The sequence below is a fragment of the Hibiscus syriacus genome, unplaced genomic scaffold (assembly GCF_006381635.1).
Source record: "Hibiscus syriacus cultivar Baekdansim isolate YM2019G1 unplaced genomic scaffold, ASM638163v2 tig00111166_pilon, whole genome shotgun sequence".
Classification (NCBI taxonomy): domain Eukaryota; kingdom Viridiplantae; phylum Streptophyta; class Magnoliopsida; order Malvales; family Malvaceae; genus Hibiscus; species Hibiscus syriacus.
The window spans coordinates 1,304,721-1,315,241 of record NW_024063008.1 but is presented as its reverse complement, the minus strand read 5'-3'; the positions used below and the strand labels follow the sequence as shown (position 1 = coordinate 1,315,241).

Sequence of the window (10,521 nt, the reverse complement as noted above, 5' to 3'; positions counted from 1 at the left end):
TAGCTTCTATTACGGATAACTCCCACTATTTCACTATCGTGAATAGTTTTCTGGAACCTTAAAAAAATTGGTAATATCTTCTTACATTCTTATGTTGTTGGATCCACCTTTTGGTGGTAACCACAAAGACAATAAGTAGATATTACACACTCTAATCTGGCTCTTGATACCAATTGTTGCGGAATACGGCTATCGGATAGAGCAAAATCAGAACTGATAATTTGAGAAAATAAAAATGAAGATAAAAAAGACACAAATTTTACGTGGAAATCCCTAAATAATATAGGGTAAAAACCACGGGCATCAGTAGAAGAATTTCACTATGAGAAAATAGGAATTACAACTTCTCTCGATCTACCAAGGAGAAAACAATGATGATTCTCTTTTGATAAAAAGAAGAAAACAACTCTTAAGAAACTCTCTAAATTCTCTAGTATTGGGAGAAAACTATAATAATTTTGGGATGGTTTTGAAGCTAAATGGATTAGGGTATTTATAGTTGAAGCTTAAGGACTAATATTATAAATATCCTAAAGTACAATGACTAAAAGTATAATTTTACCATTGCAAAAAAATCAACAATTGCTAGCTTCTTTTTGGTACCATTAATTGTGCATTGGGCTTTCAACAATACTAACTTATATTTACCGTAGATTAATTAAAAATAAAATAAAATTTTCTTATCATGTCAAAATTAAAATTATTTAAAATATATAATATATCAATTCATTAAACCTACAATAAGTTTAGAATGGAAGCCACTACAGTTTTTGGTTCCAGTTAAACTATAAGCAAACCCGGAGACTCATGGATCATTCAACTGACATTAAAGAATGTGCAGATTCGTATCCATTGGTTCATAGTATGATGCTTCAATTTTGTCAGAAAAACTGTGTGAACACATTTTTCATTGATTGATATTACAATGTATAGATTTTTCAACAAATTTTATTAAAAAACCCCTGAAAAGATGGTAGTAAACTGCCATAGAAACCCTAAAAGATTCCTGGAAAACCTACAAAGGGTTTAATTAATAGTAATCGCATGAACTTGGGTTGCTTTTATTCTATCTATTTCATACAGATAATCTGAACGCGGAACTATCCCATTATCTCTCTTCCAACACATTATACCGTAGTTTCAGGTTGTTGTATGAAAAAAGGTTTTCTGAAGCATCAGCTTGACAGCAGAAATTAACAGCTTTAAGGGTAGCGTATGCATGCGTTTGGAATTGCATGGTTTTTTATTTTAATTCAGAAATTTAGAGAATTTGGATGTAATACAGGAATTTAATACGTTTAATAAATAGGATTATGACTGTGGATTGGGAGTGGGAGTTTTGTTTCAATAATTTTGGGGTTTTAATATTCAATCGCAACTTGGGATGAAGCACATGCACACACAGGCAACTGAATAATTGAAGGCGGAGAAGGGAGACGATGAAGTTCAGGATGAACTGAGGAAATTGACTCAAGTAGTTATTTCTTTAAAATTTTAAAATATTTTAAAAATTAATAAAATACTTTTTTTAAATATTATATATTTGTTTTATAATATAAAATCTTACGTAAAATATTAAAGAACATAATGTCAATAGTGAGCTCAGTTTTGAAAACCGGACCGGATCGACCGGTTCAATCGGGAACCGTTGTTTAGTTCGGTTCAATCTAAACCGGTTGAACCACTATTAGTGAACCGGCCAGAACCGTTAAACCGTTCGAACCGGACCGGCTGAAAACTGGAAAAAACCGGGATTTTTGTTTTGTTTTTTCTTAAAAAAATAAACCAAACAACGTCGTTTGTTAAACGAGCCAAGTCGAACTCGAGTATTGTTGAGCTCGACTCGAACTTGAAAACTTTAAAAGTAAGCTCAACTCAACTCAAACTCACAAGCTAAAAATTATCAAGTTCAACTCAAACTCGAAATATAATATTGAAATTTGAACTCAAAAAAAAAATTAGAAACTCGATTGAAGCCTAAAATTCGAGCTTGATTGAAGTGAAAGAATAGTTCACTCAATGCTCACCAAAAGACTCCATGATTTTGAATGCCAAATTACCTTTATTATTTATAGAAGTTAGTTGTGATGCGCTTCTATGTTTCTTAGCAATGTGAGATTGTTTTGTTCTCATATTTTTACTCTTTAGACTTTGGGATGCTCTTCTATGTTTCTTAGCTATGCGAGATTGTTTTTTTAAAAAAAAATTAAACCAAACAATATCATTTTGTTATGATTTTTTAACCCCAAATTTATTTTTTAATTATAGTTATATAATTATATTTATTATTTAATATGTTTTACCTTAAATATTATGTTATAGTTAATTTGAATCATTTTGTTTCACTTGATTTTATGGTTTTTAACTTATATGTGTTATAACTTGCTCTGAATATGACTTGTGATATAAAAAATTATTTTTTATTAAATATTTTTTGTATTTTTATTTAATTTTTTAAATAATTATGACGTCGTCCGGTTCTTCCGACCGGTCAGATCGATTTGACCGATTGAACCAATGAACCGGTAACATGACCGGTTCGCTAACCGACCCGGTTCTAAAAACCATGATAGTGAGGATGATGGAGGTGAAGAAACTATGCTACGAAAGATCTCATCAGATTCTAATCAAAAAGGCTGCCTGCAAAATAGTATTGGTTGGAACCCTCTTTCCCCCAATTTTGCAAAATAGTATTGGTTGGAACCCTCTTTCCCCCAATTTCTTCTTTATATTAAAATTTAATTTAACTCATGTTTTTTAATAAGTATTAGTGAACATAAGATAAGATATATTTAAAGATTCTATGAATGTTTATATTTTTTTATATACGTAGTGTTTGAATTTAAGATTTTAAGATATATAAATAATTTTTTAATTATTGAAATCGTTTAATTCATATAAATCTACAAATCTTGAATTCGAATATGAGGTATAAAGAAATATTTATATATTTATTATCAAATGATTAAAATTTTTATAATAAATATATCTTATAATTATTTAAAGGGTAAAGTATAGTAATGGTCACTGAAATTTTTTAAAGCTTTCATTTAGGTCTCTCAACTTTTAAAACTTGCAATACAGTCCCCCAACATTTAATATATTTGCAATATGGTCCCCGACGTTACACTGCCGTTAGAGTCCCCCAACATCATCGCTTGCAGCTATGAAAATTAGGGTAAATTGTATAAATAGTCACTTGACTTTTTAGGTACTTACATTTAGGTCCCCCAACTTTTAAAACTTGCAAAAAAGTCCTCAATTTCATTCTAAACCCCAAATTCCAAAATAATTCAATTACATTCTAAACCTTAAATTGAAATATTTTAGAATTTTGGGTTTAGAATGAAATTGAATTATTTTGGAATTTGGGGTTTAGAATGAAATTAAGGATTGTTTTGCAATTTTTAAAAGTTGAGGGACCTAAATGTAAGTGCCTAAAAAGTTAAGTGACTATTTATATAATTTACCCTAATTTTCATAGATGCAAACGGTGATGTTGGGGGACTATAACGGCAGTGTAACGTCGGGGACCATATTGTAAATAGTCTAAATATTGAGAGACTGTATTGTAAGTTTTAAAAGTTGGGGGACCTAAATGAAAGATTTAGAAAAGTTCAGTGACCATTAATATACTTTACCCTTTTAAAATTAATAAAAATCAAATTGATGATACGATTTACAAAATTATATTTGATTATTTGAGGACTCAACAGAAAATGAAAGGTGAAAACACCCAAAGGAATCCATGATGTATGGTATGATAGGACTCAACAAAGGGTACCACAGGGTAGCTGATAATTATAAGGGGGAAAGTATTCTTCTGATCCTTAAACTTTTGAGAAAAAAATATAAAAAAGGTTTATTTTTAATATTATCAAGCATCTGGAAAAAAAAATTATTCCTGCTGGAGTCGGGAATATAACAATAAGTAAGCATATTTCCGAGTGTAATGGAGTTAAATGTTTGGTTAGCTTTTCTATTTTATTATTGCAAAGCAAAAGCGACAGAATATTAATTGTAAGATTTAGATATATCTTTGATATTTAAATTAGTTAAATTATTCTAAAGTTAATATCATAACTTTAATTTGATTCATTATTTTAATATATTTATTAATAATATTATTTTTTAATCATATAAAAATATAAAATTATGATACATGTTAATGGAAAAATGGTTGAAATAATGTATTTAAAAAATATTAAAATATTCCACTTTGAGCATTATTTTTTAGATTAAGATCATTACTTTTAAAAGACTCCATAAGTGCAATGAGTCTTCAATTAAAGACTCCAAGACTACCATGCGTCTTCAACCTTTCATGTATTTCAAATTTTGAAGACTTGTTGCACGAAGTCTCATAGACCACCACATGTCTTATTCTTTATATCGTAACAATCATCATAGTCTAGAAAATAATGTTCATGATAGATTATTTTGAGAATTATTTTTCTTAAAGACATTATTGTCGTAACCGGTTTTCGTTCGGGCACGAAATTTTACTTGGCAGTAAAAATAATGTGAATAAATGGTTTTTAATGAAATATTTTGGGAGTCACCATCGGCCTTTTGGTTTAGGTAGGTCGAATACTTAGAAATCATCTTTTAAAAGAGTTTTTAAGAAAACATCAGTTAAAAGATAAACTGGTCTGCGTTTAACCAAAAATTCATTATTTTAATAATAAAAAATGGATTCGTGGTCGGTTACGTTTGGGGAATGATTAGCACCCCCACAACGCCCAAAATTGGTACCTTTTGATTATAAATTGTCTCTATTATTAGAAATTTAAAAATTAAAAAATATACTTAATTCATAATTCTATTATTTCAAATTTATTATTATAATTTTAAGAAAATATTTATAATTTTATAAATAAGATATTAATTTACTTAGAAATATCAGAAAATGATTTCTAAGTGCTTTAAGACAGCTCTTTTCTTTTGATATTAAAAATAAATAAATAAATAAAAACATGATTAAAATAATTTATATAAACTTAAATAAAATATATATATTTTATAAGCATGATATTATTTTTAAAATACCAGAATATGACATCTAGTTATTTTAAGACTGTCATTTCTGAGTATTTAAAAATAAATAAATATTATTATTTAATTAAATTATGAAATTATATCTCATATAAATATTAGTGAATAAATTTAAATAAAAAAATTAAATAAATAAAGTACTATATTTAAAGTATTGAAAAATAAAGGACAATAATAAAATAAAATGACAATTAAATAATGACAAAAATAAAGAAAATTAAAATTATGTAATCATAATCATAAATAAAATAATAACAAAATTAACTAATGACTAAAATAAAATAAAATAGAAATTAGCATATGCAAAAATCAAAATAAAAAAATGGGTGACTAAACTATAAAACAATACGTAAACTATAAAGACTTATAGGTGATTAACCCACTAACTAGTGACTTAAATGTAAATACACGCTAAAAGTACAAGTATCTTAGCGTGATTAACCCCTAAAACTAGTGATTAAAAAGTAAAAATACGGGTAAACTAAGAGTAACTAAGAATAATTTACCCAAAACCTAAAAACTAAGCCTCTAATATATACTTTACTATTTCAGATTTTAAAAGAAAACTAAACCTAAAAAACTAAACTCATATTCCTCTCAACTCTCTCAACATGCTGTGGACAAGGGAGACCCATAGCCCCTCGTCAGTTCGTGCACGATGACCACCGGCAACCACAAAGCACTCTTCCTCTCTCTAACCAAACGAGATGACCAGTGCTAAAACCATAAACTACTCCCATTTTATTACTTAACTAGAAATCCCCGAAAGGGGTCCAAAACAACGCCGACCGTGTAACATCCCAAATCTGGGTTAATGACTAAAATGAGAATTTTTGAAATTTGAGGATCAATTTAGGAAAACTGAAAAGTTTAAGGATTTAATAAGGATATTTCAGTATTGGATTAAATAGTAAATATGAAAGAATTATAAGGGTATTATGGTAACTTAGTTTGAAAGATATTTTATCTCCCTTATTTAAGGAGATAATACGTGGGAATAGAGATATCTGGAAGCTTTCTTTCTTCTTCTTGCTTTCTTCTTCTCGTGGGTTCAAGCTCAAGTCTATAAGGTAAGTTTGCTTCAGTTGATTAATTTCTTGAATTTATAAGTTGGGATGGAGTATTTGGGTATTATATAAGCTTAAGGTAAGCTTATATAAGTTTAAAACATTAAGCAGAGAAAATTTGAAAGGAAATTTGATTAAGGGTTGAGAAATGAATTCTTGATTTAAAGAGGTTTTTGAAGTTTTAAGAATGAATTTGACTTGTCAAGGGAGTAATTAAGAAGTTAGAGGTGATAGAATTAAATTTAAAACACAAGAAAAATTTGATGAAATTCTTTGATTCAAGAATTATGGTGAATTATAAGATATGGTGAAGTGTTATAGTATTATAAGAATGTTTAAATATGTATGGATAAGTTTTAAGGTATAAACAGGGACTAATAAGTAGAATTTGGGGTTAAACAAGACATTTTCGGGCTCAAAATGTAATTTCTGGGTTGTGTGCATCGATGCATCTTCAATGTGCATCGATGCACTCTCAAATAAATAAACATCGAGTACAGTTGGTGCATCGATGCATGAGGAGTGCATCGATGCATCCCCTTAAAATGGAAACATCGAATGTAAATTGTATATCGATGCATAGTAGTGCATCGATGCACCTGTTAAATAATGCATCGATGCACTGTAGAATGCACCGATGCACTTCAATGGGAAATGGAATAAATCTTTCTTTCAGTCTAAGAAATTATAGATTATAGTATATCAATGAGATACTGATAGTATAAATATATGATTATGTAGATATCGAACATGAACAAGTTCCGGAACGATTATCAAGTTAAGATTCGATCGAAAGAAAAGAAATCATAAAAGTGGATCGAACTTAGTGAGGCCAAGGTGAGTGCATATGCATTAGTATATGACGTGTGGGGAAAAGACTCGCGATGAGTCTACTCCCAATATTTGATTACATGATTTTATGAATGTTAATATGGGTGATATGATTATTATTTATGCATGAATATAGTCATAGGTGTAACATGTGATATAAGATATAAGCTAAAGAATTATAGGATATGAGATAAGATAGACATATGTGGTTATAAGAAACATGATATGAAAAATAGGAGAAAAGGAAATTGTAATATGTGAAAGTGAACTATATATATATATAGGAATATGAGAAATGATATAAGCTATATGACACGATCTATATGATTACATGAATATGCAATATGTGATACATGTGATATGATATGAAATATATGGTTACACATACATGTGGTATGTGATAGAAGAGAAAGAACAAGTGATATGAAATGTTATAGATGATAATGCCCATGTTATGTGATATGAGAGTTAGGGGTATAGTTGGCATGCCAAGAGTCGAGGGTTTACCTATGTTCTATGGAACATATAGACAGTATACCTATGTTCTAAGGAACATATGGACAGTTTACCTAGGTTCTTTGGGACCTATGGACAGCTGTCGAGGTTCTTTATGATCTTTGGATAGTTACCGGGGTTTTTATGACCTCTGGATAGGTCCTTCGAGACATTTATATGAGTTGTGGTGACAGCATAGTGGTGCACAACCTCAATAGACTCACATATCTACAGTTCTCACAGGTGCACATGGGATAACAAGAGATAACATTGAATGTAATGTATGTGATGTATATATGTGTTTTGTGATATGAATTATATGATATGATATATGCGTGTTAGTGATTATTGTATATGCTATAAGATATATGATATGAGCTTAATTGATCATATAAACAAGAGAATAGAAATATGATAATGATAGGAAAAAAGATAATTATATGTATGCGTGGATTATATATATATATATATATATAGATGAATATATGAAAGGTGCATAGTAGGAATTATTATATGTATATGTGGGTGTGATGCTTGTATGTGATATGTTAGTAGAAATTGTTCAAGCATGATTACGAGTTAGAGTTTATTATATGTTTTATGCCTCACTAAGTCAACGACTTAGCGTGTAATTATTTCACACGTAGGTTACAGAAGTGAGAAGAGTAAAGAGCTAAGAGGAGCAAGACAGGTCAGCATTTTCCTTACAAAGTTTTAGATCAGAAAATAGATGATTTAAATGTGTATGGTTAATCTGAATATAGTTGGCATGTACTAATTGAGTGAGTTGTATAGGCTCTGATCGATTTTTGGCTATTTTGGTAAATTTATGTAAATAAACAACTTTTATTTTAATGAAAGTTTTGAATTTTCTTTGAATTTTGTCAAGAGTCAAAGTTTGAAAAGTCAATGTGACACCTCAGACTCGTATTCGGGTCCGATACGGGTTGAGGGTGTTACATTTAATGGTATCAGAGCTAAGGTTTAGGCAATTCTAGGCTTAAACCGAAGTCAAATGAGTTTTAAAAAGGTGTACATGCCAACATAAAGTGAAAATTTTTGATCTGATAGTGTAAGGAGTGTGTTGTCTTGCTAATAGAATTAGATTACTAAGTTATAATAGAAGTATGATTATGATAATTCTGAAATAAAGTGAAATGTGATATTCCCGATTGTTGTAGCTATTCACCTGCCCTGGCCAGGCAGGATGAAGAGCGGACACCTCAGGAAGTGCCTTGTAAGGTCAAATGTTGATTTCAAAAAGTTGAAATCATATCTGAATAGTGACAGAAGGTCTTTACTGTTTTGAACCGGAAAAGTGATATGAAATAGTTTTGTTATTACACGAATAAGATAGAATATGGTGAACAAGTGTCACCATAAGAAAGTTAAAAGATCTAACGATGTAATTAGAATTTGTAAAAAAGTTCAAGAATAAGTGAATTAGTGATCAGTTTATAAGATAAATGGTATCAGTGTGGATATAATTAGAGGTTGCATTTCAAATGGTAAGAGTTAGCATTGACTAACAAGATTATGTGATATAGTGAAAGAGGCAAGGATTCGTATGTTTAAGGGAAATTACAGAGTAATACAAAAATTTAAGAATGAGTATATCGACGATCAGTTTATAAGTTAAAGGACGTTATAACATTTAAGTTTGGAACAAGGGAGTAGTACTGTGTATAAGTAAGAGTATGAGTTCGAAAAGTTGAGTAAGATATCGCTGAGGAATATATGATAAAGACCGGTAATCAGAGATGAGTATAAGTGATAGGAAAAAGAATATGTGAACATGAAAGGAAATATACGATTTATGTATAAGGAGATTTTGATTCTGAATGAATAAAGAATGAAAATGATTGAGTTTAAAGGATCAGATATGATAAAGATTGATCGAAATGGATTGAGTTATTTGGAAAGTGAAGGCAAATCATTAATTGCAATTGCGTAAGGATTAAAGTGGAGGGAGCAACATGAGAATATTAGCAGATATATTCTTATCAATGGGTATACTGAAAATTTGAGGACGAATTTTCTTTAAAGGAGGGGAGATCTGTAACATCCCAAATCTGGGTTAGTGACTAAAATGAGAATTTTTGAAATTTGGGGATTAATTTAGGAAAATTGAAAAAGTTTAAGGATTTAATAAGGATATTTCAGTATTGGATTAAATAGTAAATATGAAAGGATTATAAGGGTATTATAGTAACTTAGTTTGAAAGATATTTTATCTCCCTTATTTAAGGAGATAACACGTGGGAATAGAGATATCTGGAAGTTTTCTTTCTTCTTCTTGCTTTCTTCTTCTCGTGGGTTCAAGCTCAAGTCTATAAGGTAAGTTTGCTTTAGTTGATTAATTTCTTGAATTTATAAGTTGGGATGGAGTATTTGGGTATTATATAAGCTTAAGGTAAACTTATATAAGCTTAAAACATTAAGCAGAGAAAATTTGAAAGGAAATTTGATTAAGGGTTGAGAAATGAATTCTTGATTTAAAGAGGTTTTTGAAGTTCTAATGATGAATTTGACTTGTCAAGGGAGTAATTAAGAAGTTAGAGGCGATAGAATTAAATTTAAAACACATGAAAAATTTGATGAAATTCTTTGATTCAAGAATTATGGTGAATTATAAGATATGGTGAAGTGTTATAGTATTATAAGAAGGTTTAAATATGATAATAAGTATAAGGTGGGATTAATAAGTAGAATTTGGGGTTAAACAATACATTTTCAGGCTCAAAATGTAATTTCTAGGTTGTGTGCATCGATGCATCTTCAATGTGCATCGATGCACTCTCAAATAAATAAACATCGAGTACAGTTGGTGCATCGATGTATGAGGAGTGCATCGATGCATCCCCTTAAAATGGAAACATCGAATGTAAATTGTGTATCGATGCATGGTAGTGCATCGATGCACCTGTTAAAGAATGCATCGATGCACTGTAGAATGCACCGATACACTTCAATGGGAAATGGAATAAATCTTTCTTTCAGTCTAAGAAATGATAGATTATAGTATATCAATGGGATACTGATAGTATAAATATATGATTATGTAGATATCGAA

The 10,521-nt window shown here is 29.6% G+C and overlaps 1 protein-coding gene across 1 annotated transcript in view; it reads right to left on the bottom strand.

The window, feature by feature from the left end:
* Positions 1-1,168: 1,168 nt before the first annotated feature.
* LOC120155355 (translation initiation factor IF-2-like) overlaps positions 1,169-10,521 on the bottom strand; it is a 30,279-nt gene continuing 20,926 nt past the window's right edge. Inside the window, exons 9-10 of the mRNA XM_039166929.1 lie at positions 3,626-3,635; positions 1,169-1,179 (exon numbers count right to left, since the gene is read on the bottom strand). The gene's annotated coding sequence lies outside the window, so the exon portion shown is untranslated. The remainder of the gene's footprint in view (positions 1,180-3,625; positions 3,636-10,521) is intronic.